The 23396-nt window shown below is 46.1% G+C and overlaps 1 protein-coding gene across 1 annotated transcript in view; it reads right to left on the bottom strand.

The window, feature by feature from the left end:
• The window catches only part of LOC310764708 (immunoglobulin kappa light chain-like), a 110695-nt gene extending 93166 nt beyond the window's left edge, over positions 1-17529 (bottom strand). Inside the window, exon 1 of the mRNA XM_083619132.1 lies at positions 16530-17529. The gene's annotated coding sequence lies outside the window, so the exon portion shown is untranslated. The remainder of the gene's footprint in view (positions 1-16529) is intronic.
• Positions 17530-23396: the final 5867 nt, after the last annotated feature.

The raw sequence follows: 23396 nt of genomic DNA, 5'->3' as shown, positions 1-23396 counted from the left end.
CTAAAGTGGTGCTTCAGGTTAAGAACAGTTTCAGGTTAAGTACGGACCTCTGGAACGAATTAGGTACTTAACCCGAGGTACCACTGTATTGTAGATGATAAAAATTAAAATTATTCTTTTTTCTTACCTGTACTGATGATAGTCATTGTTTGGATGGGGGGCTTTTATCCATTTCCACATTCACACAATCAATCATTCGGTAGCTGAACTGGGTTCCACACAGTCGCAAAAAAGCCTCAAAAACAAAAACGCAAAATAAATAGCAAAAACAAAAGCGCCAAACTTAATCCATTCCGGAAGTCCGATTGACTTCTGAAATGTTCGAAAACCAAGGCGCAGCTTCCGATTGGTGCAAGTGTCCTGGAAACAGTAGTTGACAGCCGCGTCTGAGGTTCGGCTTCCGAAAATTGTTTGAAAACCAGAACACTTACTTCCGGGGTTTTGGTGTTTGGGAACCAAGGCTTTTGAGAACCAAGGTACCACTGTACTAGTCCTGCTCAGAGTAGATATATTGAACTTAGTAGGATGCTGAAGTAGAAGGTCCTTTGGCCTTCAGGCATGTGTAGCAATGGGGACTGATCCTGCATTTGGGGAGTGATCCTGGGTATATAAATTGAGGTGTTGCAAGCTCATCTCTGTTTCCAACTGCGAAGTGTCAGAGAGTGTTTGTTTCTGCTTCGGTTACATAATCCAGACACAATTGATTATAAGCAAGGAAATAAACTTGGCAGCAAGCACTTAATGACACCATTACAGGAAATGAGGGAACAGGCTTTCATGATATCAATAACATGTTATTGATTTTTAAAAAAGGATGAAATGGGCCACAATCATAAAATGAATGGAAAGAATTTGCAAAAGGCATGATAGATGCGGGGAGTAATCAAAGGGATCATCATCAACTGGATTTATTTGTAAACCAATGAGGTTTAAGCCATTTAATCAAAAGTATCTCAACAGGGTGGCCTGGTCATAGAATCATATTATTATTATTATTATTATTATTATTATTATTATTATTAATAGGCCACCCATATGATTGAGTTGGAATGGACCCAAGGATCATCTAGTCCAACCTTTGCACATTTATTGATTTATTTTATAAAATTTACACACGCTTGATTGTTGTGAACCTCAGAGAACTTTGCAAAGAGATGAAACAATAAAATCGAGAAAAAAATCACAACTGTACCTTAAAATATACAAAAGTTAAAATGGTAAACCAGATTAGAATTACACCAACCTTCTAAGCATCTGGGTAGGCTAGTCTAAGCGAGAATGTTTTAGGTAGGGACCAAAAAGTGAAGACGGTTGCTTGATCGCAATAGACAGGGACTTCCAAAATGCTGTTCACAACATAACACAGGAGTAAGGAATCTGCAGCCCTTCAGATACTTCTGGACTCTTCTTTGGTGATCACTCGTAGGTGTGTAAGATTGTCTTCCATGAACACAATCTTAAAAGTGAGTCCTTAAGTGACTGTGGAGTAGGGCGGTTCATAAATTATTACTTTTTTAAATACCTGCTCCAAAGCTCTTATCTTGCTACACTAGGGATTATATAGATATATATGAAATTTCATGCATATCAGTTAATATCTTGACCCTGCTCCACTGAATTGAAATTTCAGCCTTCATGACATAGGAAAACGGCCAAGTAAACAGCTATTTTCGTGGAGGAGGGTCAAGATATTAACTGATATGGATGAAATTTCAGATATAGCTATATAATCCCTAGTGTAGTAAGATAAGACCTTTGGAGCAGGCATTTAAAAAAAAAAAGTTTTTTAGGAACCGCCCTACTGTGGAGACCAATTCTGGATCCACACGTCTTTCCACAGTGGGGACATTGGTTTCTGGGTGGGAGTTGATCACGGTGTGGATTTGCCAAGCATGCCTTCCTCTTAGCACGTTTCTCCCTTGCGTCCTGAGTTCGAGTGTCTTCAAAGCCCACAACACCTTTGGTAAAGGCTGTTCTCCAACTAGAGCGCTCACAGGCCAGTGTTTCCCAGTTGTCGGGTGTTTACACTACTTTTTTTTAGATTTGCCTTGAGAGTGTCTTTGAACCTCTTTTGTTGACCACCAGCATTACGCTTTCCATTTTTAAGTTCAGAATAGAGTAGTTGCTTTGGAAGATGATCATCAGGCATCTGCACAACATGACTAGTCCAACGAAGTTGATGTTGAAGAATCATTGCTTCAACACTGGTGACCTTTCAATACACTGGTATTAGTTCGTCTGTCTACAACTCCCATCACGGCTAACCATGAGTCATGCAGACTCGCGCTAATGGGAGTTGGGAGTTGGAGTCCAACGATATTTGGAGTGCCACAAGTTACTCAGCACCAATCACCACTGTCCTTTTTTAAAAAAAAAGATTTTTATTAAAGTTTCAAAAATTATATAAAAACAGAACAATACAAGAAAAAAAATAGAAAAAAATACACACAAACAAAAATAAAAACAAGTATACTTTCAATCCCTTGTTTTCTTATAACTTACTTCCCCGACTTCCTCATACCTCCCCTTTCTGTATTCCAATTTCTAATTTATTTGATTCAACAAATCCTTTCCCTTCATTCTCATTCAAATTTTGACCTTTCTTTTTCTTTTACTTATCCATTACAGCTGAAAACCACATAAATTCTAAACCAGCGTCCTTCTAACATTCAATAATTTTACAATATTTCTTAAGATAGTCCTTAAATTTCTTCCAGTCTTCTTCCGCTGTCTCTCTCCCCTGGTCCCGGATTCTGCCAGTCATTTCTGCCAGTCCCATATAGTCTATCACCTTGATCTGCCATTCTTCCAGAGTGGGTAGGTCTTGTGTCTTCCAATACTTTGCGATGAGTATTCTTGCTGCTGTTGTAGCGTACATAAAGAAAGTTCTATCCTTCTTTGGCACCAATTGGCCTGACATGCCCAGGAGAAAGGCCTCTGGTTTCTTAGGGAAGGTGTACTTAAGTACCTTTTTCAGTTCATTATAGATCATCTCCCAAAAAGCCTTAATCTTTGGGCACGTCCACCAAAGGTGAAAGAATGTACCTTCATTTTCTTTACATTTCCAACATTTATTATCAGGCAAATGGTAAATTTTTGCAAGCTTGACTGGGGTCATGTACCACCTATAGATCATTTTCATAATATTCTCTCTTAAGGTATTACATGCCGTAAATTTCAAACCGGTGGTCCACAACTTTTCCCAGTCAGCAAACATAATGTTATGACCGATATCTTGTGCCCACTTAATCATGGCTGACTTCACCGTTTCATCCTGCGTATTCCATTTCAACAGCAAGTTACAATCACCACTGTCCTACCAGCTCCATATCTCATTTCAAAGCGTAACTCTCTATACCTGATGGATTCTGTTCCAAGATTGTGGACTGTGCCTAAATTATTACAAAAAGACATTGAATACATGAAGGACATTTGGATAGTAAACATAAAGTAACGGCTCTCCTAATACGTTCGCTCACCGCAATATCCAAATCACCCTCTTGCATTCAACTTTTTTTCTCTCCTTGTAATAATTTAAGATGCAGATTAATCAACCTACAGGTTAAGAACGTCAAACCTGACAAATACGCCAGCCTAAACAAGGGGAAAGGTCCTTTGTTGTTAAACAGTTGCGAGCTGCAGGCATCGTGCAAAGTTGGTGTTGGCACGCACACATATTTTGGCAAAATCTATTCATTCCTCACAAACCTGTAATTAACGTTAGCCTGAGCCAGCTGTGTAGGGAAAACATCAGAAAATAATGTGATGCCTTTGAAATCCAGGGATTCTTTTCCAGACATGGAATACCACATATCTTGATGTCTGGCAACGGCCCCAGTTTGCTGGGCCTGAGGGACTATATTGCCTCAAGGCCTAACTACCCATGATCAAACGACAGTGTTCAAAGTGGAGTTGAGATCATAGAGCAGCTACTAACGTAGGCCATGGATTCAAGGACAAATTCCTACCTGACAATATTCATACCTTTGGTTGCCGCAGCAATGTAAAATGGCAGAGGGCCTTCTCGGTAGTGGCGCCCGCCCTGTGGAATGCCCTCCCACCGGATGTCAAAGAAATAAACAATTATCTGACTTTTAGAAGACATCTGAAGGCAGCCCTGTTTAGAGAAGCTTTTAATATTTGATGAATTATTGTATTTTAATATTTTGCTGGAAGCTGCCCAGAGTGGCTGGGGAAAGCCAGCCAGATGGGTGGGGTATAAATAATATATTATTATTATTATTACTACTATTATTGCTGTTTTTGTTTTTGTTGTTAAAATGAACTCTTCTGGGCCAGAAGAAGGATCTACCTAGTCCAACGGCAACCTGCTTTCCACAGTGGCCAACTACTGTATACCTGCTCCCTAGCACTCGGGATTCAGAGATAGAGTGCTCCTGCAGCTGGAGGTTCCATTTAGCTATCATGGCTAAAAACCATTGCTGGACCTCTCCTCCGTTAATTTGTTTAACCCACCTTAAGCAGCAAGTATTTAGCACATTGTGGAGCAGCAAATGAACTGAGCGCTGCATGAAGAAGTGCTCTCGGTCTCGGCTCTACCATGAATCACTTTCATTGAAGGACCCCAAGTTTTTGTGTTATGGGAGAAAACTGCTCTCTGTCCACTTTGCCCACAGCAAGTGCATAAAGCGGCAGCCTCTAGCAGAAGCGTCGTTGCACAGGCAACAGAACTAGGCTTCAAAGCTGAGTTGCGTGGTGAGAGACAGTATGGTATAGTGGTTACAGTGTCAGACTAGGACTTGAGAGGGTTCGAATCCCTGCTTGGCCATGGAGCTCATGTCAGGAGCTCGTCCTACACTCGAGTAGGACCCTGGCAGAGAAACATGCCCGACTGGCATGTTCTCTCCCTCCTGGTCTTTCATTCAGGAGCTAATAATAATAATAATAATAATAATAATAATAATAATTTCTTATTTATACCCCGCCCATCTGGCTGGGTTTCCCCAGCTACTCTAGGCGGCTTCCAACAAAGTATTAAAATACAGTAGTCTCTTAAACATTAAAAGCTTCCCTAAACAGGGCTGCCTTCAGATGTCTTCTAAAAGTCTGGTAGTTGTTCTTTTCTTTGACATCTGGTGGGAGGGCGTTCTACAGGGCGGGTGCCACTACCGAGAAGGCCCTCTGCCTGGTTCCCTGTAACTTGGCTTCTCACAGTGAGGGAACCGCCAGAAGGCCCTCAGCGCTAGACCTCAGAGTCAGGGCACAATGATGGGGGTGGAGACGCTCCTTCAGGTATACTGGACCAAGCTTTCTTCTGCCCGAACATCACAGCGACCAATGCCAACAGACATCGGCATACTTAGGGATCAGCAGAGTGTTCGCAGTTTGCGTAACAGACCTCAACAACTCAGCATTTTGGCTAATCTACTTTTATTTACATATAAACACACATGGAGCACTGCAACATGGCTCCCATCTCTCTCTAGCATCAGACAGCAAAGAGAAAAAGAACAAAGGACAATAGTCCCACTTCACGGAACACAGTAACACAAACATCCTGTCTCTGTCACTTCCCACTCTGTGGAGTCAAAATATACACTGTCATGTGAAAGACAACAATCCCATGACTGCAATCATGGAGCAGGAATTCTAACAGCTCACTGGGTGTCCCTGGGCCAGTCACTGCCTCTCAGCCTAACCTACCTCACAGGGTTGTTGTGGGAATTAATTTACAATGAACTTAAGAAAATATTTAAATACACTTTCGCCAAAAAACCAGAAGCCTTTTTGTTGGGGTTGATGGGGAAGGAAATTAAGAAAACGGACCAAAGATTTTTTTTATGTAGGCCACAGCCGCAGCAAGAAATATGCTTGCCCAAAATTGGAAATTGCAAGAAGTTCCCACCATTGCGGAGTAGCAGATGAAAATGATGAGTTATGCAGAGTAGCCAAACTGATGGGAAGAATTCGGGACCAGGGCGATCACAGGTTTCAAGAAAGCTGGAGTAAATTTATGGTGTATATAAAAGACAATTGTAAAACTTTAAAAACACTGACAGGATTGAAATAGCTCTTACAATGTATGGCAGATATAAGGTTAAATAAACAGAATATGTGATATAAGAAAATAAGGGATACTTGCTGAAGGGATGGAGGGAAGTTGCAAGCTTGGCAGAGCTAAAGTATTTATGTGATTTATTGTAATGCATTATAAAAGTATGTATAAGGAAAATAATAAAATTTATTTGGAAGGGGGGAAAAGGAAAGTCCGCCTCCCTTGTGATTATCTGCATAAGGGAGGTGGTGTTTGCTGTGTGTGGAAGGCCGCAGACACCACAGAGACAGCTCTGAATCTGCATGAGGTGAAAACATCAGGTGGCCACATTTTTAGCTGAAAAAGGGGTTTTCCAGAAAATGAAATGAATGGGGAATGAATGGTATGCCAGGAACCACACGCAATTTGCATCAAGGCCAGAATCCCCATCTGACTCGGACCCTGTGAAATAAAAGCAGCAGGAAGTGCTTCTTTGTGCAATGTGCAGATTATGGGATTCGCTCCCACCAGAGGCAGTGATGGCCTTCAAAGGGGGGGTGGCTTCAGAAGAGCATGAGACAGATTCACAATGGAGGAGAGGACTGTCAACGGTTAGGAGCCAGGATAGCTGTGCCCTGCCCTGCTTCTGAATGCCATTTGCTGGAAACTCTACAGGAGGCGAGGGTGATCTTGTGCTGGAATCCTGCTTGTGCATTTCCCAAGATGCTGGTCTAGATCATGGGTAGGCAAGCTAAGGCACGGGGCCCGGATCCGGCCCAATCGCCTTCTTAATCCGGCCTGCGGACGGTCCAGGAATCAGTGTGTTTTTACATGAGTAGAATGTGTCCTTTTATTTAAAATGCATCTCGGGGTTATTTGTGGGGCATAGGAATTCGTTCATTCCCCCCCCAAAAAAATACACTGTATTTTTCGCCCTATAGGACGCACTTTTTCCCCTCCAAAAATGAAGGGGAAATGTGTGTGCGTCCTATGGGGCGAATGCAGGCTTTCGCTGAAGCCTGGAGAGTGAGAGGGGTCGGTGCGCACCGACTCCTCTCGCTCTCCAGGCTTCAGGAAGCTATCCGCAAGCCTTGGGAGCCCGGCGCGACTTCCTGCCGGGCTCCCAAGGCTTGCGGACAGCGGCCTGCAGCCTGAAACCCGGGGCGCTCCGCTGCATGCCCTGGGCTTCGGGCAGATATCCGCAAGCCTGGGGAGACCGGTGGGAGTTCCCGCCGGGCTCCCCAGGCTTGTGGATAGCAGCCTGTTCTGGGGGCTGGGGGCTGGGGTCAGGGGAAGCTCGGGCTTCCCCCGCCCCAGCCCCATGCCTGGGGGGGGAAAATAATTTTTTTTCTTTATTTCCTCCAAAAAAACCTAGGTGCGCCCTATAGGGCAAAAAATACGGTAGTCTGGCCCCCCACAAGGTCTGAGGGACAGTGGACCAGCCCCCTGCTGAAAAAGTTTGCTGACCCCTGGTCTAGATGATCCAGTGGTCTGATCCAGCATCAGAGCTCTTAAGTTCTTATGTCCAAACTGGAGTAACTGAGACAACCCCAAAATGGAGAGATTTATCACTGCTCTGATAAAAGTCCCCTTGGAGATCCCTTAAAGTAGGGGTCAGCAACCTTTTCCAGCTGTGGGCTGGTTCACCATTCCTCAGACCATGTGATGGGCCGGACTATATTTTTTTTTGGGGGGGGGGAATGAACAAATTCCTATGCCCCACAAATAACCCAGAGATGCTTTCTAAATAAAAACACACATTCTACTCGTGTCAAAACACCAGGCGGGCCCCACAAATAACCCAGAGATGCATTTTAAATAAAAGGACATATTCTACTCATGTAAAAACAGGCTGATTCCTGGACCGTCTGCGGGCTAGATTTAGAAGGCTGTAGGGCCAGATCTGGCCCCTGGGCCCTAGGTTGCCTACCCCTGCTTTAAAGTTTTGGGTTTTTTTTTAAAGTGCCAGGAAGGAGACCTGATCGCTGTGCTTCTCCATCATTTTTCTTGAGTTTCTTAGAGAGGCATGACCTGCTTTTGTCTCCACGCAGATGCATTGTGAAGGGGAGGAGGCACCCCAGGTCTTTGCCCCGGGCTCCAGGTCTCCTCCTGCCTCTTCCAACGCAGACATGAATGCGCGACAGGGTTCAGCACCCGTGAAACCCCAGCTGCCCGTTCGCCCTCTTCCTCTGCTCCGAGGCCTCAAGTTGTTCCAGCGCCGTGATTCAAGAAACTCAATGTGTGAACAAACAGCGTTTAAAAAATGCATTGCGGGAAGGGAGCTTGACCTTTCGCCGGCCTCCCTGCAAGATGAAAAGCGTCATCCGAAGCAACACGTGATCGATAAAGCCATGAACCCGGTGGCGCTGCTTGGCCCATCAAATTCTGTGGGCTTAAACGCTGAAATGGAGGCACAGTCGTGACCAAGGATTGCAGGGTGGCAACAGAGGGAGAAAACAGGGGGGAGAGCAGCCGGGAAGCCGCAGAAAGGAGAGAGAGAGAGAGAGAGAGAGAGATGTTTTCCAAGATTTGGCACTGCAATGGGTGGAGAAGGTCATCTTCCTTCTCGGCCGCCTACGGAGCACAGCTCAATGGAGGCAGATGGCATTTATTTATGCTGAGCGGTGCTGACATGTTCCATATTCAACAGCAGCAGCAAAACATCACCTCGGTGCTTCGGAGGGGTCTTAAGATCAAGGAAGTCAGGCTGCAGGGGGAGCCCGGGAGTCTCTTTGGGAAACAGAAAGGGGGGAAGACTGGCATCTTGGAAGCGAGATGGGAGGGGTTGAGGAGAGGGCGGGGGAGAGAGAAAGAAGGAATAATGGGGCGGGGGGATTTAACGCTGCCATTTTTATGTCACCCTGGCAGATGCAAGCTCTGAGGAAGACCCAGCGTAGCCTGTTGCAACGTGGAGAATCGCACCCGGCCTAACCTGTGCAACTTTCCGAAGAGATAACACGGAACAGAAACGTGATCTTTTTTTTTGCAGGGTCAGCGAAAGAATTGGCAAGCCTCTGTGCAATGCAGTGGTACCTCGGGTTACGTACGCTTCAGGTTACAGACTCCGCTAACCCAGAAATAGTACCTCAGGTTAAGAACTTTGCTTCAGGAGGAGAACAGAAATTGTGCTCTGGCGGTGCAGCGGCAGCAGGAGGCCCCATTAGCTAAAGTGGTGCTTCAGGTTAAGAACAGTTTCAGGTTAAGAACGGACCTCTGGAACAAATTAAGTACTTAACCCGAGGTACCACTGTACAGTGGTACCTCTGGATGTGAACGGGATCCATTTCAGAGCCCCGTTTGCATCCTGAGTAGAATGCAACCCGCGTATGCGCATCTGCGCGTGTGCGGCTCATGATTTGCCGCTTCTGCGCATGCGCGTGACATCATTTTGAGCATCTGCGCATGTGCGAGTGGCGAAACCCGGAAGTAATGCGTTCTGTTGCTTCCAGGTCGCCGCGGAGCGTAACCTGAAAACGCTCAACCTGAAGCATATTTAACCCGAGGTATGACTGTACTGAACACTTCAACATCAGGTGGAAATTAATTCTCAGGCTCTACGTTCGACTCCCGAAACCGTTCAGAAACCGAGGCACGGCTTCCTATTGGCTGCAGGGGCTTCCTGTACTCAAGCAGAAGATGTGTTGGATGTTTGGCTTCCAAAAAAAGTTTGCAAACCGGAACACTTACTTCCGGGTTTGCGGTGTTCGGGAGCCAAAATGTCCAAGTGCCAAGGCGTTCGAGAACCAAGGTACAACTGTACATCCTTTTTTTTAAAAAAATCATTTTTATTGATTTTCCAATAAAAAGCATCCAATTAATATATCCAATCATAATACTCCAATTAAAATAAAAAACTAAAATGAAAAAAGACCAAATTATAGTCCAAATTATAATTATTAACTTTTCGGAGCTCCCCACGGTCTGGATCTCTGAAGCATATCTCCACATCTCAGCCCTGCCTCTCCTCGTTGTTTCCAGCTTGGTGTAGTGGTTAAGAGCGGTGGACTCGTAATCTGGTGAACCGGGTTCGCTTCCCCGCTCCTCCACATGCAGCTGCTTGGGCCAGTCACACTTCTCTGAAGTCTCTCAGCCCCACTCACCTCACAGAGTGTTTGTTGTGAGGGAGGAAGGGAAAAGGAGAATGTTAGCCGCTTTGAGACTCCTTCGGGTAGTGATAAAGCGGGGTATCAAATCCAAACTCTTCTTCTTCTTCCATATTTTCCACATCTCAATTTTGACGCTTTATAATTCTCCGTCCCTGAGTCCACGATTCTCAATTATGTCAAACATCATGTACTTTCATCCGTCAAATTCAGCTTTGTTAACAACTGTACTTCCAATCAGAAGCTGCACACCTGAGACCTGGTTCACACATACATGTGCACTTCTGAGTGTCCCCACACCTGTTTGCCAAATGTGTGAACTGACTTCACTGGGTAGAATATATATATTTAAAAATAAATAGATAGCAAATAAATCACAGTTGCTAGCCAAACCCCGGCCCCCACCTCTGCTTCAGACATTACCACACAAACATTTGAAGAAGTGAGAAACCACAGCTCACTCCCAATCATTTCATCTACCAGATCACATGGTGTTTGAGTTTCCTTCAGATGGGGCTAAGATATATGTGTATAGTTGCCTCACTGACTTGCCCAGAACTATCTATTCAATCTGTGGTGGGAGCTGTGAAAGAAATCAAGATCTTAACTCTCCCTGCCCCACCACCATTAGATCTCATGTCCTCCTGATTCTCAACACTTTCAGCAAAAAGCCATTATGATGATTGTTTCTTTCAAAAGGCTAGCAGAACCGAGAAAGCAGATTTTATGAAGGCGGTGGAAGTCCTTTTATGCAAATAACCGAAAGAGGAAGGGGTTTTTTCAGCAGCAGAGGTTCTTGATGAGGTTGAACCTGGACGGAAGATGGCCCAGGTTAAAATAAAAATAAAGTGAAAACCCAGAGGGCAAAGGAAAACAATAGATGTAGCCTGATGTTAGAGCCAGCAAGGCACGTGTAGCCACTGGCATGCCAGGTTCCTGTCGGAGGCAGCGATTGTTTCTGTAGCTTATTAGTCACTCTGGGAAAGGGATTTGCAGGTTATTGTGGGGAAATCCTTTAAGCCACCAGCGGAGTCTGCCCTGACAGGGGAAAACACAAACAGGCGCCCAGGATGTAACCCTGCAAGGTAAGAGCACAGAGAGGGGAGAGGGGGTGCTGGTGGGAATGATGTTTCTTTCCTGGCGATGGCTTTGATGTGGCTCATGTGGCCAAGGAGAGCTGTTTCTCTCTTGGCGTGTGTTTCTTGTGGCTTCGGCGTGGTGAGCCTGGCAGTGCCGTGGCATCAGAGAGAGTCTCAGGAAGCAGCAGGGCAGAATGTCACTGCAGGTGGCTGCACAAGTGTGGAAAGGTGTGGCAGACCCTCCAAAGGTCCCTATTTTCCAGGGGCATTCCTGATATACAAAAGCCATGAAGGTTTCTAATTTGATCCCAGAATGTCCCTCTTTCCCTTTGTTGTTGTTGTTGTTTAGTCGTTTAGTCGTGTCCAACTCTTCGTGAGCCCATGGACCAGAGCACGCCAGGCACTCCTGTCTTCCACCTGCTTTCCCTTAGGACGTCCCTATTTTCATGGGAGAAATGTTGGAGGAGCTATCCGACCCCCGAGCCACCCGGAGGCAATCCTGTATAAAGGTAAAGGTAAAGGTAAAGGGACCCCTGACCATCAGGTCCAGTTGTGGCCGACTCTGGGGTTGCGGTGCTCATCTCGCTTTACTGGCCGAGGGAGCCGGCGTACAGCTTCTGGGTCATGTGGCCAGCATGAGTAAGCCACTTCTGGCGAACCAGAGCAGCGCACGGAAACGCCGTTTACCTTCTCGCCGGAGCAGTACCTATTTATCTACTTGCACTTTGACATGCTTTCGAACTGCTAGGTTGGCAGGAGCAGGGACTGAGCAACGGGAGCTCACCCCGTCGCGGGGATTCGAACCGCCGACCTTCTTATCAGCAAGTCCTAGGCTCTGTGGTTTAACCCACAGCGCCACCTGCGCCCCTAATCCTGTATAAAGAAGGTTAAAATAAAAAGTTTATTGATTTATCATGTTTTTATATATGTTGGAAGCTGCCCAGAGGGGCTGGGGAGAACCCAGTAAGATGTGCAGGGTATAAATAGTAAAATTATCAGCGTGGAATGGGACGTCCCTATTTTTATCAGAGAAATGTTGGAGGGTATGGTGTGGGTGCAATGCCCCCCATGTCGTCATGTGCCCCTGTGGGTTGCACAGACCACATGGGGAAATCAGGGAACGCTGTTGCTCTGGGAAAACCTTGCGTCCATCGCCACCACCCTCTTGAGTCCCGTGAGGCCCTCTGCACTTTCTGACCTGCAAGAAAACGGAGTAAGACCTGCACCAGCTATTGCTGCTTCCAGGAGGCTGTGGAAAAGACTTTTCACCATTGCTCTCCCCAACATATGCGTTTTGCTGCTGTCAGTCTCCTCTGGAGTAAGGGTATGGGAGCCAGGTTGTGTCGTCTAGCCTGGCAAGAGGACCCTTTCCCTCTGTGGGAAGGTGGGGGTATTGTTTTGCTGTTTTGTTTTACTTGTTGTTGTTTAGTCGTTTAGTCGTGTCCGACTCTTCTTGACCCCATGGACCAAACCACGCCAAGCACTCCTGTCTTCCACTGCCTCCCGCAGTTTGGTCAAACTCATGCTGGTAGCTTCAAGAACACTGTCCAACCATCTCGTCCTCTGTCGTCCCCTTCTCCTTGTGCCCTTCATCTTTCCCAACATCAGGGTCTTTTCCAGGGAGTCTTCTCTTCTCATGAGGTGGCCAAAGGATTGGAGCCTCAGCTTCAGGATCTGTCCTTCCAGTGAGCACTCAGGGCTGGTTTCCTTCAGAATGGAGAGGTTTGATCTTCTTGCAGTCCGTGGGACTCTCAAGAGTCTCCTCCAACACCATAATTCAAAAGCATCAATTCTTCGGCGATCAGCCTTCCTTATGGTCCAGCTCTCACTTCCATACATTACTACTGGGAAAACCATAGCTTTAACTATACGGATCTTTGTTGGCAAGGTTTTACTTATTTACTTGTTATTATCCTGTATTTCATTCTGTGAACCGCCCTGACATCTTATGATGAAGGGCAGGATGTAAATCTAACAAATAAATGGGGGGGGGGATCAGCCAATGTGAAGAGGTGTGAAATGACAGGGGCTGTTGCTTAAGGAACCAGAAACCTTGTTCTGGGCCCACCAGCTGAGCTCTTGAGGAGTCTGCTTCAAGTTACTGGGACTTGCCTCCTCTTGCAGAGATGAGGGGAAACCTTGCCATTGCTCATTTGCATGTTGATTTCCTGAGTTTCGTTTAAAAATTATTCAGTCTATTGATGCGGCGCCGAAGAAAGGAGCAGGTGGCTACAAAGGCAGGAGAACGGCAAAGTTATAAATCCATATAAATAGACAACTTGATGGGACAAGTCTGGAGTGAATGACTAGAGGGTGGTAGCTTTCTTTTTCCCCCAGTATGGGATTATAATTGTAAAAAACTGGGATCATTTTCTAGAAAGTCACATGTTCTAGAATCCAGCCTTTCTGTTATGTTCGACATGTCACTGTGGTGTTGATCACGGAGAAACCTTTCTTGTGGGACCATAGGTGGAGTCTGGAATAAATGGAGTCTCCATTGTGTCTCTAGAACAAGGAGGTTCTAGAACAAAGGAGCAACACTGGCTTTTCTGTGGAACAGCTGTGTTCTAGAGCAGCCACCCCTGACCTGGTGCCGTCTGGATTTTTTGGACTGCTGTGAGAATTGTAGTGCAACACATCTGGAAGGCTTTCATGAAGGGCTGTTCTTCCAAATAAAATAAAATAAAATAAAAAGGCCCACTGGCTTCTCTTAAGAAATTGTCTGGAGCCATGTGTAAAATTATCCCACTATTTGCAGTGAGATGATTTTTAATTTCAGTGGTACCCCTAATAATGCTCTGTTGTGCCGCAACATTGACAAATAAGACTTTCTGTTTTCTGTGGGAATGTGGTGCCTAGACTAATGGTGTTATAGCAGGGGCCACCAACCTTTTCAGGCCTCTGGGTGCATTTGGGTTTTTGAGGGAGAGGTTGTGGCCTGCTCTCTCCCTGACCCCAAATCTGAGACAGAAAGAGATGAATCATGAAAATGCTCACTTGATAGCCATCAATATCTCCTGCACAAATTTGTCTAATCTTCTTTTAAAGCTGCCTGGGTTGGTGGCCATCACGGCCTCCTAGGAGAGAAAATTCCAGTGGCAGCTAATGGATTGAGGTTGAATCCTGACAAGACAGAAGTAATGTTCTTGGGGGACAGGGGGTGGGCTGGTGTGGGGGACTCCCTGGTCCTGAATGGGTTAACTGTGCCCCTGAAGGACCAGGTGCGCAGCCTGGGAGTCATTTTGGACTCACAGCTGTCCATGGAGGCGCAGGTTAATTCTGTGTCCAGGGCGGCTGTCTACCAGCTCCATCTGGTATGCAGGATGAGACCCTACCTGCCTGCAGACTGTCTCGCCAGAGTGGTGCATGCTCCAGTTATCTCCTGCTTGGACTACTGCAATGTGCTCTATGTGGGGTTACCTTTGAAGGTGACTACAATTAATCCAGAATACAACGGCTAGGCTGGTGACTGGAAGCAGCTGCTGAGACCACATAACACTGGTCTTGAAAGACCTACATCGGCTCCCAGTATGTTTCCGAGGACAATTCAAAGTGTTGGTCCTGACCTTTAAAGCCCTAAACGGCCTTGGTCCAGTACACCTGAAGGAGCGTCTCCACCCCCATCGTTCTGCCCGGACACTGAGGTCCAGCACCGAGAGTCTTCTGGCGGTTCCCTCATTGCGAGAAGTGAGGTTACAGGAAACCAGGCAGAGGGCCTTCTCGGTAGTAGCACCCGCCCTGTGGAACGCCCTCCCATCAGATGTCAAGGAAATAAACAACTCTCTGACTTTTAGAAGACATCTGAAGGCAGCCTTGTTTAGGGAAGCTTTTAATACTTGATGAATGATTGTATTTTAATATTCTGCTGGAAGCCACCCTGAGTGGCTGGGGAAACCCAGTCAGATGGGAGGGTTAACAACAACAACAAATTATTATTATTATTATTATTATTATTATTATTATTATTATTATTATTATTCCATAGCTTAACTTCTGTGAAGAAATCCTTTCTTTTATCTGTCCTGAATCTTCCAACATTCAACTTATTTGAACGTCCACGAGTTCTTGTGTCATGAAAGGGTGGGGGGCAAATTTCCTCTATCCGCTTTCTTCATGCCATGCATTATTTTATACACTTGTATATGTCAGCTCTTGCTCGCATTTTCTCTAAACCAAAAAGTCCCAAATGGTGCATCCTTTCTTCATATGGGAGTTGCTCCGCCCCCTTGATGATTTTGGGTGCCCTTTTCTGAAAACTTTTCACAGTTGTTTTTTTAACCATACGTCTACATGATGGCAGGGCTGACGCTGTGAGCTCCCTAGGTCACAGGCCCACCCACCTGTCCAGTTGCATCTCCACCTGCTCCATACAGGTTGGCTTGGTTGGAGGGAAATGCCCCCATGGACCAGACTGAGAGCCGTTCCTGGCCAAATTTGACCTGCTCGCCAGAAGTTCCCCATTCCTGGTCTATACTGACCAACTCCTACTCTCCATAGTTTCAAGCAGATGCCTCTTCTATTATTATTTTTAATTTTATTGCAATTTTAAAATTTACAGATCTTACGGCGTCTTTTTCCTTTACATAATCTATTTTTCTTTCTATACATATTCATCTGTTTCTCTAAATGCTTAACTTCCCTCTACCTCTTAACAGCTTCATCTTCTCTCTTTACAGTGGTACCTCGGGTTAAGAGCTTAATTCTTTCTGAAGGTCTGTTCTTAACCTGAAACTGTTCTTAACCTGAAGCACCACTTTAGCTAATGGGGCCTCCTGCTGCCGCTGCACAATTTCTGTTCTCATCCTGAAGCAAAGTTCTTAACCTGAAGCACTATTTCTGGGTTAGCGGAGTCTGTAACCTGAAGCGTATGTAACTCGAGGTACCACTGTATTTCTTTTTCTTTGTGCTGTGTTCCAGTATGCCTTCAACCTTTTCTTTGTATGGGATATCTCCTCCAATTAACTTTTCTTTTGTGAAATTTACTCTAGGCGCACCCAGGTTTGGATTTGGGGAGGCATGTTTACTCATGTAATTTTTAAAACAATCCTGTTCATTTTTCACCCTTGAGCTTGGGTGCCTCTTCTAGTCCTATCTGGAAATACCAGAGACGGAACAAACTCCATGCAAAGCGCATGGTCTCTCACTGAGCTATGGTCTCATAGAATCATAGAATCATAGAATCATAGAGTTGGAAGAGACCACAAGGGCCATCGAGTCCAACCCCCTGCCAAGCAGGAAACACCATCAGAGCACTCCTGACATATGGTTGTCAAGCCTCTGCTTAAAGACCTCCAAAGAAGGAGACTCCAACACACTCCTTGGCAGCAAATTCCACTGTTGAACAGCTCTTACTGTCAGGAAGTTCTTCCTAATGTTTAGGTGGAATCTTCTTTCTTGTAGTTTGGATCCATTGCTCCGTGTCCGCTTCTCTGGAGCAGCAGAAAACAACCTTTCTCCCTCCTCTATGTGACATCCTTTTATATATTTGAACATGGCTATCATATCACCCCTTAACCTCCTCTTCTCCAGGCTAAACATGCCCAGCTCCCTTAGCCGTTCCTCATAAGGCATCGTTTCCAGGCCTTTGACCATTTTGGTTGCCCTCCTCTGGACACGTTCCAGTTTGTCAGTGTCCTTCTTGAACTGTGGTGCCCAGAACTGGACACAGTACTCCAGGTGAGGTCTGACCAGAGCAGAATACAGTGGCACTATTACTTCCCTTGATCTAGATGCTATACTCCTATTGATGCAGCCCAGAATTGCATTGGCTTTTTTAGCTGCCGCGTCACACTGTTGGCTCATGTCAAGTTTGTGGTCAACCAAGACTCCTAGATCCTTTTCACATGTACTGCTCTCAAGCCAGGTGTCACCCATCTTGTATTTGTGCCTCTCATTTTTTTTGCCCAAGTGCAATACTTTACATTTCTCCCTGTTAAAATTCATCTTGTTTGTTTTGGCCCAGTTCTCTAATCTGTCAAGGTCGTTTTGAAGTGTGATCCTGTCCTCTGGGGTGTTAGCCACCCCTCCCAGTTTGGTGTCATCTGCAAATTTGATCAGGATGCCCTTGAGTCCATCATCCAAGTCGTTGATAAAGATGTTGAATAAGACCGGGCCCAAGACAGAACCCTGTGGCACCCCACTAGTCACTCTTCTCCAGGATGAAGAGGAACCATTGATGAGCACCCTTTGGGTTCGGTCAGTCAGCCAGTTACAAATCCACTGAGTGGTAGCATAGTCAAGACCGCATTTTACCAGCTTCTTTACAAGAATATCATGGGGCACCTTGTCAAATGCCTTGCTGAAATCAAAGTAGGCTACATCCACTGCGTTCCCTTCATCTACCAGGCTTGTAATTCTGTCAAAAAACGAGATCAGGTTAGTCTGACATGACTTATTTTTCAGAAATCCTTCAGAAGGCATTGAGGAGTTCAGCCCTTTCTGTGTCCCCTGTTTGCATTTCACCATCTTCTCCTCTGAGTGACCCCACTGTTTCTTTGTTCTTCCTTTTGCTACGAACATACCCGTAAAAGCCTTTTTTGTTGCTTTTAACCTCTCTAGCAAGCCTGAGTTCATTCTGTGCTTTAGCTTTTCTGACTTTGTGTCTACACGTGCTGGCTATTTGTTTGAGCCATTTTGTGTCTACACGTGCTGGCTATTTGTTTGAATTCCTCTTTGGTGGTTTCCCCCCTTTTCCATTTTTTGTACACAAAAATTTTTTTGTCTCTCACTGAGCCAACCATCCAAATATCATGGGGGAGAAGTTGAGCTGAGATAAATTATTCCCAAGAAGGCTTTTGGTCTTCTCTGTCTTTGGCTGCCTCAGTGCTTATTTTTCAATGTCCAGTTATTATTTTCACAGGGCACCACTTCCACTTTGAGAGATTCTCCCACTTTCATTTGTTCCCGCCTTTTCGGCTATACTCAACCCCAGCTGCCGCTACTGTTTGTCAGCTGATCTTTAAACTTCTGATTTTGCCGCTGTTTGAGCAGAGTTGTTTACCACCTTAAGGGTCCTGCTGAAGAGACAGGCAGGGTCAAAAACGTCTTAAACTAAAATAAGTGACAGCTTGACACATAAATTAACAACTATGGAGGTGAGAGGGATTGCGGAAATCTGGCACCCAACTGGTTTCAGCAGGACACTGAAATTTTTACCAAAAATAGATAGTGAGGCTTTGCAGCTGAAGTATCTTTAGCTCTGAAAACTCGTGTTTCAACTCAGAATGCAGATCAAATGAAAACTGCTTGCAGCTATTGCAGAGACTTCACTATTCTCAGGAGTTCCCTTATTCATTTTCCTGGCAAAACCCCACCGCTGCTAAATTAAGCGCCAATCAACGCGCCTTGGTCAAAGAAGGAAGACATCGTAGCCTCAAGACCCTGTAAATAAACTGGGTTTATGGACCCTGTAAATAAGCTATTCTCCAATTAATGAGAGCCCAGTAGCCAGGAGCACACAGAACAGTCACTACTGTGCTGGACAAAAACTTGCTTGTGTTGCGATGGGACCTCTTGGCTCTGAGAAAAAACACCAACTCTGAAAGCTTGCCTTGGGGGAGAGCCAGAGAAGCTGAGATTTAAGAGCTTGGCTGCCAGGGTGTTAATAATTCAAAGCCAGGCATCCGGGAGCCGAACCTGGAGAGATGGGAAACAGCTGGAAGAGCAGAAACTGGCACTTTCTGGAGATGCTTTGGCCTAGATTAGGCAGATGCCGACATAGAACAACCTGGGCTAAGGGAGGTGCAAACTGCAAAAGGAATAGATGGCAAGGAATTCAAACAGTGTGCAGTTCGCAAGCTGTGCTTTGGATTAGCCCCCATGGATCATGACCCTGTTTTCCAGGGATAGTCCCGGGTTTATAGAAGCTGCCTCAGTTTCTGATTTGATCCTGGAATGTCCCACTTTTCCTTAGGACATCCCTATTTTCACCAGAGAAATGATGGAGGGTATGGAGTTATGCGACCCTGCAAGCCAAGGAGATAAGTAACTACACAACTCTTAGAAGACATCGGAAGGCAATCCCTTTTAGAGAAGTTTTTGAATGCTAAATGTTTTATTATCGTATTTTTCACTCCATAAGACGCACCTGACCATAAGACACACCTAGTTTTTAGAGGAGGAAAACAAGGAAAAAAATATTCTGAATGAAATAGTGGATGTATGATTTTTGTGGTTCATGCTGTGGCCGCAGACATGAGATCTGATGGTGAATTTGGGGTGACCCAACGCAAAAATCCTGAGGATCCATGGGCTTTTACCTCCCACCTCCCAGGCAGCCTGCTTCCTTTCAAGACTCCCTTCCCTCTTGTTTGCCTTAGTGTTTTTCCTTAGCTGGAGCAGTTTTTTGCTCCTCCTTTTCTTCTAATTTCTCTCCTTATTGCTTTAGTCTTCCTGTTTTCCCCCTTTGCAAGTTCACAGTCTTTATCTCCCCCCTCCCAGGCAGCCTCCTTTATCTCTAGCGTCCCTTATCTCTCTCCCCGACTGGCAAATGATCAGTGGCTTTGTTTCAACACCCACTTCCCTCTTTCAAAAAAAAGAGAAAATGATCTGCTTTTTGCCCCTGGGCAATTCAGCTCCAGGGACCACGCATTCGCTCCATAAGAGGCAGAGACATTTCCCCTTACTTTTTAGGAAGAAAAAAGTGTGTCTTATGGAGCGAAAAATATGGTATGTTTTTATAGATGTTGGAAGCAACCCAGAGTGGCTAGGGCAACCCAGTCAGATGGGCAGGATATTATTATTATTATTATTGAACAGAACATCCCTATTTTCATCGAAGAAATGTTGGATGGTATGCATACAGGGAAAGAAGAAGGCATATGGGGCATCTAGGCTGGCTGAGTGCAAAAAAGACCCAGGGATGATGATCAGAAGGATGGGGCAGAGCAGGCAGTGTGCCAAGAGGCAGAAGCTTAAGGACCAGCTGGTGGGAAAGGAATCGAGCTGTAGAAAGCAGGGATCCAGAAAGTAAAGGGGCTTGGCTGGAGTCAGAAAAATGCAGCGCCGTTGCAGTCAAAGGAGCCTTGGGGCAGCAAGGGGCCAAGCAAAATAGCAGGAGCTGAGTTTCACTTAACTGATTTGAGCTAACCAGACAAATCTCTGGAGCACAGGTTTTCTTCATTTCAGTTATATATTTGCTGAGCATCTTGGCCTAACGGCATTGCAGACCCCTGCATAAATATTAAATTTCTGAAGAGCGAAAAAAGAAGCCTTCCCCCCTTTGCGAGCGACGCTGTTGCTGTAGTGATTTAGGAAGAGTCCAGATGTTGGCTGAAAATCCTGCCTCTGGAGAAGCAGGATGAAACGGGCAGGCTGTGTGTGAAGAAAACAGGCAATGAGAAATCTATTTGAGAGGATGCCAAGGGGAGAGAAGCTCAGCTGCCGGGATTGATTCTCCGCTCTCTTCCCTCTTGGATAGATAGGCGTTTGTGGCTTGCTGTAATTGACTTAGTGTAAGAACATAAGGAGAGACCTGCTGGGTGAGACCAAAGGCCCATCTAGTTCTCACATCCAGAAGCCCACAACAAGAACAAGAGCTGCTCTTCCCACTTGGGTACCACTCTGTTCTGTCTTGGTCAGACCACACCTGAACTACTGCATCCAGTTCTGGGCACCACAATTGAAGAAGGATGTTGACAAGCTGGACCATGTGCAGAGCAGGAAAACCAAGAAGATCAAGGGTTCGGAAACAAAGCCTGATGAGGAATGGTTGAAGGCTAGGAAAAAAGGAGACTGGGGGGAGATATGATAGCCATCTTTTCATATCTCAAGGGCTGTCACATGGAAGATGGGGAGATTAGGGTGGTGTGCAACAGTATTTAAATATGTCCTTTATCAGAAAAGGCACAGGTAAATACATACCGTATTTTTCGCCCTATAGGACGCACCGGCCCATAGGACGCACCTAGATTTGGGGGGGGGGGAATAAAGGGGAAAAAATTATTTCCCCTCCCCCAGGCGCGGGGTGGGGCGGGGGAAGCCCGAGCTTCCCCCGACCCCAGACCCCAGAACGGGAGCCAGAGCGATGCCGAAGCTGCGTGCAGCTTCGGCATCGCTCTGGGAGCTTGTGGGGCTGGGGGGGATAGCTTCCTGAAGCCTGGAGAGCGAGAGGGGTCGGTGCGCACTGACCCCTCTCGCTCTCCAGGCTTCAGCGAAAGCCTGCATTCGCCCCATAGGACGCACACACATTTCCCCTTCATTTTTGGAGGGGAAAAAGTGCGTCCTATAGGGCGAAAAATACGGTAATTTTTCTCCACAAATACATTTCTCAATGAATGCTGAAATACGATGCATTTATACATTTTGTCGAGCTGAGGACTGTGCTGCAAAATTCGGGAAAGTACAAAATCCGAAGGATAATTACCTTCCAACACATGTGCAAGTCCAGGGTCTGCAAAATAGGTCAGCTGGTGTGAAAATGTGGATCAGACTAAATTCTCTGCCGTCCTTAATTGCAACAGGGAAAGGCAGCACTTGTAGGAAACTGTGTGGGTTATATTCTGGGGTTGGAGACAACCCAACTATGACAAACGGTAGACATTCCAGAGTCAAAATACTAGCTGGCACACTGTGCCCTTTGAATCAGGTAAGTTTAATGCCAGTTTGCCACAAGGTAAGGGATGCTTGTCAACTGTAGAGCCAAAAGGGAAAAATCTGGGGGGGAGCATATGCCACAAGTGGGCGTGGCCAAAGGCAAAAGTGGGAGGGGCAATGGATGCAAGATTTACCTTTGTACAGCCAGCTAGTTTTACGATCTCATTGGCCTGATTCAGCATACTCCCTTGAGCTAAGACATCTCCGAAGTTCCCTGGGAAGAGGTATTTGAGAAGAACTTTCTGATGGGAAGAGCTGTTCAACAGAGGAACCTGATTCCTTCAGAAGGTGGTGGACTCTCCTCTGTTGGTTTTGAAGCAGAGGTTGGATGGTCATCTGTCAGCGATTTATTATCTGTGTCTCCTGCCTTACAACAGGTTGCGCTAGAGGACCAACTCTACAATTCGATGATTCTATTGTGAAACCACTCTGAGGATTGAAATGCAGCGTGGGGGAAAAGGGGTTCCAATAATAATAATAATAATAATAATAATAATAATAATAATAATATATTATTTATACTCTGCCCATCTTGCTGGGTCTCCCCAGCCACCCTGGGTGGCTTCCAACAAAATATTAAAATACTGTTAAACATTAAAAGTGTCCCTAAACAGGGCTGCCTTCAGATGTCTTCTAAAAGTCTGGTAGTTGCTTTTCTCTTTGACATCTGATGGGAGGGCGTTCCACAGGGCGGGCGCCACTGCCAAGAAGGCCCTCTGCCTGGTTCCCTGTAACTTGGCTTCTTGCAGTGAGGGAACTGCCAGAAGGCCCTCAGTGCTGGACCTCAGTGTCCAGGCAGAACGATGGGGGTGGAGACGCTCCTTCAGATATACAGGACTGAGGCCGTTTAGGGCTTTCAAGGTCAGCACCAGCACTCTGAATTGTGCTCAGAAACGTACTGGGAGCCCTCAGTCCCTTAACAAACCACAGTTCCCAGAATTCTGAAGGGGGGTGGAAGCCATGACGATTTAAAGGAGTACAATGGTTCCTTAAATCTCTAGTGCATTCATTACATATATATCCCACCTTTCCTCCGGGTTTTTCAACGTGGCCTACAGATATCTCCCTCTGGTATTGCATCCTCACAACAACCCTGTGAGGTAGCTCAGGCTGAGAAGGAGTGACTGACCCAAGGTCACCCAGCTGAAGTGGAGATTTGAACCCTGGTCTCCCAGCTCCTTGTCCATGTGATGGCCTGGGACTTGGGCTTGGACTCGGAACCAGAGGAGTCTCAGTCTGCACCGGATCCTGTGCCTCAGGCATCATCTGAACCAAGTCTGGGGCCAGATCCTGAAGAGTCCCAGTCTGCACAGGTTCCCCTGCAACAAACACCAGCTGGGCCGAGTCAGGGGCCTGAGCCTGCCCTGGCTCCAGATGCGGGGATGACCTCACTGCCTTCAGCTGGGCCATCACTTACAGCTGCTCTGCTACCGGTTGGGTCAGGGGAGGCTGAGGCGGCCTCTGGGTCTAGTAACCCACCGACGTCTCCCGAGCTGCAGATACTAAGGTCTGAGAGAAGGAGAGACCTGAGTACTCACAGGAGGAGTGCTCGCCTTCGGGTGAGACAGGGAGGTGAGTCACCAGGGGATCAGGACCGGCCGCTACCCCAACAAAGATACAAGGCTG

The sequence above is a fragment of the Podarcis filfolensis genome (genome assembly GCF_964270895.1).
Source record: "Podarcis filfolensis genome assembly, chromosome: 6".
Lineage (NCBI taxonomy): Eukaryota > Metazoa > Chordata > Lepidosauria > Squamata > Lacertidae > Podarcis > Podarcis filfolensis.
This window is presented reverse-complemented; position numbering and strand designations above follow the sequence as displayed.